A 4747-nucleotide genomic window follows, 5' to 3' on the forward strand; every position below is an offset into this window, starting at 1 on the left:
TGTGTCTGTGTGTGTGTCTGTGCCTGTGTGTGAAAGAGAGACAAAGAGGGCTTTGACTGTCGTTATATATCATTGCCTGGTGTGTCTGTGTGTATCTGTGCCTGTGTGTGTGTCTGTGTCTGTGTGTGTGTCTGTGCCTCTGTGTGTGCGTGTGTCTGTGTGTGTCTGTGCCTGTGTGTCTGTGCCTGTGTGCGCGTGTGTCTGTGCCTGTGTGTGTGCATCTGTCTGTGTCTGTGTGTGTGCGTATGTCTGTGTGCGTGTGCCTGTGCCTGTGTGTGCCTGTGTCTGTGTGTGTGTCTGTGCCTGTGTGTGTGCGTGTGTCTGTGCCTGTGTGTGAAAGAGAGACAAAGAGGGCTTTGACTGTCGTTATATATCATTGCCTGGTCCCTTTTCATTTATTGAAGAGATATGGGCATTGTTGCCTGGGCCCAGCATTTATTGCCTGTCCCTAGCTGCACTTGAGAAGGTGGGGGTGAGCTGCCTTCTTGAACTGCCGCAATCCATGTGCTGTGGGTGGGAAATCTAGGAGTTTGACCCAGTGACAGGGATGTAACTGCGTGTCTACTCTTGTGTCTGTATGTTAGTGTCTGTGTCTGTGTGTGAAAGTGTGTCTGTGTCTGTGTGTCTGTACCTGTATGTTAGTGTTTGTCTCTGTGTGTGAAATGTATTTATTGGAATATTTGTAGATATGGTGCCAGTCAAGCGGGCTGCTTTGTCCTGGATGGTGTCAAACTTCTTGAGTGCTGTGGGACTGCCCCCATCCAGGTAAGTGGGGAGTATTCCATCACCCTCCTGACTTGTGCTTGTAGATGGTGGACAGGCTTTGGGGAATCAGGAGGTGAGTTACTCACCACAGTATTCCTAGGCTCTGACCTGCTCTTGTAGCCACAGTGTTTATGTAGCAAGGCCAACTGAGATTCTGTGAATCATGGGGTATTCAGTGACGGTAACAACAATAAATGTCTTGTTGGAAGTAACCATGGCCTTTATGCCTATCTATCCCTCTGCATCCCTGTGTGCAACATCAACTTACACTCATACAGCACTTTTTAAAAGAGTTACAGATCCCAAGATTCACAGGAGCAATTATCAAACCTGAAGGAAATATTTGGTCAGGCTGCCAAAACAAAAATTAAGGGAAAGATAGATTTCATGAAGCACGGTAAAGGAGGAGAAAGATGTAGAAAAAGAGAGGTTCCAGGGGGAATTCTGGAGTTCCAGATCCTAGCAGCCACCAGGGATGGAGAAACTGGAATTGGGGATACTCAAGAGATCAGAACCAGAGGCTGCAAAGTTTCAGCAGGCCTGGCAGCACCTGTGAAGAGAAAGTAAAGTTAACGTTTCGGGTCCCTTGACCCTCCCTCAGAACTCTAAAGAACTCTTTCACAGGACTTGGAATGTTAAACCCTGGGTTTTTTTTTTCTCTCCACAGATGCTGCCAGACCTGCTGAGTTTCTCCAGCAATTTCTGCTTTTGTTTCTGACTTCCAGCAGGTACGTTTCTTTGAAACCTTGAAGGTTTGTGGGATTGGTGTAAATTCGAGATCTGACGGGGCAAGGCCATCCAGGATTGGAGCAATGAAAGCGTGAAGTCTCATTTCTCGGTTAATTCCTAATGTCGGAAGTCACATGACGCCAGATTACAGTCCAACAGATTTATTTGAAATCACAAAGTTTGAGGGCGCTGCTCCTTCATCAGGAAGGAATGGTGTACCGAGAGTTTATAATTTCAAATAAACCTGTTGGATTATAATCTGGTGTCGTGTGATTTCTGACTTTGTCGACCCCAGTCCAACACCGGGACCTCCACATCATGTGCCTGCATACCCCCCTTGTGTTTTGCAGCGTGTAACGTGCGGAATATTCGGTTTGATTTCTGGATCAGTGAAAGATTTGTACTTGCTCAGAGGACGATCAGGCGGGTCTCAAGAAGCTGGGTCTGGAGTTGGGTTCTGTGCTATCAGGCCAGGCTCTGGCGAAGCAGAGCGGGATGTTGACGGGGAGCATGGACAGCAGCTGCCGCCCTCACCCAACTCAGTCCCACAGACAGAAGTCAAAGCCGATGATAGAGAGGCGGGTCGCGCTGGGGAGAGAATGGGTTAGGTTAGAAACCGGGCAAAAATGAGGACTGCAGATGCTGGAAACCAGAGTTGAGATCAGAGTGGTGCTGGAAAAGCACAGCATCCGAGGAGCAGGAAAATCGACGTTTAGGGCAAAAGCCCTTCATGAGGAATAGGTTAGAAACTGAGGCAAGGTAACAATTACTACCACACATATAAAAAAGTGAACAAATATTATCTGGCAGCATCTGTAGAGAGAGACAGAGACAGAATTAACGTTCCGGCTCCAGTGACCCTTCTCCTGAATGTCCTCAATACATCAGAAAGCACATCTGAGGTTGCTATGTAAATACAAATCTTATTATATTCTAATAATTAGGAATTCAAGACTTAATCAGATTTGGAGAGATCTATTTTCCATCGCTGTTACATGCTAGTTAACGCGTTTCACGGGTCAGTTACAGTTCTCCCGCGGACTCTCTGCCCATTCCCTGACCACACACTCTCCTGATGGTCATTTACACCTTTAGATCTCCTTTAACCCCGTCTCCTTCTTTCGTTCCCACCTCACTCCAAGCTCCTCTGCACCTGTCTCTTGAGGTACACCAACACAGAGAGAGACAAAATCGTTATTTTTGTTTTAACTCTTGCGATTCTATCTAAAACCAAAGAAGCAGAACCTCAAATCGACATTGTTATTGTGTTTTCAGTAACAGAACACGGAAGTCGTTACAATTCGTATCTCATTAACGAGGCTTTTTGCAACTCAGCGATTAATATTCGTTGCTTAAAATCAAAATACTCACAGCAAACTTCTGGGAAAAAAATGCAGGAAAACGAAAAATAAAGTCAAATGGTTTTTAATACATGGTATTAAACTCGGTAGATATTTTAAAACGAAGTCTTTGCCTGATCACTTACTTGTGGTTCTAAACTCCGTCCGTTACCCTTCGCTTTCCACTCACTCCGCTGTCCTGGGATATTTTCGATTATTCGTTATTTGTTTTCATTTTTGTTGTTCGATGCTAAAAGTTGAAATTATTGAGCTGATATTTTTCCCTCCCCGACACACACACACGCTCATGTATATATATATATATCACACAAAACTTCAGCTGCTAAATCCCACCTCCTCGGTGACGTTCTGGGCATCTCTCTGTCTTGTCAAATCAATGAATATTCAAGTTTTTTTTAAGAAAAAAAAGTCCCTAATTTTGAATGCAAGGTATTTGGTAAATAGCTTTCAGAGTCGATCACCCGCGCTGACACACCAGAGAGATTCAGAAAGCTGCTTTTAAATTGTTCCTCAAATTAGAACATTTTGAACTGGGAGAGAAGGATTGGCATTAGGTAGATTACTGCAGGAGTGCAAGGAAGTGTCAGAGATACTGGTTTGTGTTTCTGTGTGTGCCTTCCTCTCACTCTGTATCGCCCACACCCCCCGGAAGATGCAGAGTTTATCGTTTATTTTGCAGCTCTTGGCTTTTTAAAAAATATCAATATTTCTAACTGTTCCTTCAAACCAGTTCTCCAAGCAAGTGCAAACTGAACGGCCCAAGCACCTCCTGACCCTTGGCTTTTTGCTAGTTTTTAAGATCTAATTTTCACCTCGCTTGCCACCTCAGTGTCCCCCAGGTTGTCCTGCTTTCCCCTTCATGAATCTATTAGGGTAGGTCAGTGGTGAGCACCAGGGTCCCAGGTTCGATTCCAGCCTCGAATGACTGTCTGTGTGGAGTTTACACATTCTCCCCGTGTCTGCGTGGGTTTCCTCCCATAAACCTCCAAGTATGTAGCGGGTTAGGCTAAATTGCCTACCAATGTTCAGGGGTGTGTGGGTTAGATATGGGAAATGTGGGTGGGATGCTTTTCGGAGGGTCAGTGTGGACTCGACGGGCGGAATGGCCCCCTTGTGGGGGTGATGTTTTTATGAACATTTGTCCGCAATTTTCTTTCTCCACGGACTCTGTAACACAGTTTTATATATAAAGGTGGAGTGGGGTGGGGAAAATCCGTATTTATTCTCGCTCCCCTCCCAATTTCATACAGATTCCAGACTCTGCAGACTGGAGTGAATTAGAACAATTCTATCCCCGCTTCAGTAACCTGAGACTGGTCAAAAACAAAAACAGGCTTTGATGCATTTGAGGCGACATACAGAGCTAGTCCTGACTGGGAAGTCATTCTGTAAACACAGCTTTCAGGCATCAGTGAAGGTTTCCCGTCCCTGACCAGTTCCCATCCTATGGGTTTCTCTGGACACACGGTTGTGGATGGGAAGTTATAGGTTCCTCAGCGCCTGGGATCAGACGGAAATGCGGGCAAGCTGGAAGTCTTAACTTTTTTTTAAAAAAAAGTACGATTGTGTATACAGAGAGCGTGGATGTGGGAGGTAATGGGAATACACAGCAGGTGATCGAAAACATCTAGAGAAAAGGGAAAGGCAAGATTATCTCCCGGCCCCTCGATATAATGGGGTTTGTGATTTTGTCTACATCGCTCAGTGCAGGGAACTGAGTTTATATCTAATTGTGCATCTCTGTATAATCCCGCTTCTTTCTGAAGCAGTACGGCATTAGAGTGCATACTCTCCTAGCGCTGTGCGTAAACGTGTGTGTTACTGGCTATAATTATGTATATGGCACTGACAAATGTCATGTATATGTTACTGACTATAATCTTGTATATGTG

At 45.2% G+C, this 4747-nt stretch overlaps 1 protein-coding gene across 1 annotated transcript in view; it reads right to left on the minus strand.

Annotated features, from left to right (window-relative positions):
- LOC122549869 (cytochrome P450 26B1) overlaps positions 1-3146 on the minus strand; it is a 54889-nt gene extending 51743 nt beyond the window's left edge. Inside the window, exon 1 of the mRNA XM_043690169.1 lies at positions 2981-3146. The gene's annotated coding sequence lies outside the window, so the exon portion shown is untranslated. The remainder of the gene's footprint in view (positions 1-2980) is intronic.
- Between the last annotated feature and the right edge of the window lie 1601 nt (positions 3147-4747).

Source organism: Chiloscyllium plagiosum, chromosome 1, assembly GCF_004010195.1.
Source record: "Chiloscyllium plagiosum isolate BGI_BamShark_2017 chromosome 1, ASM401019v2, whole genome shotgun sequence".
NCBI classification, from domain to species: Eukaryota; Metazoa; Chordata; class Chondrichthyes; order Orectolobiformes; family Hemiscylliidae; genus Chiloscyllium; species Chiloscyllium plagiosum.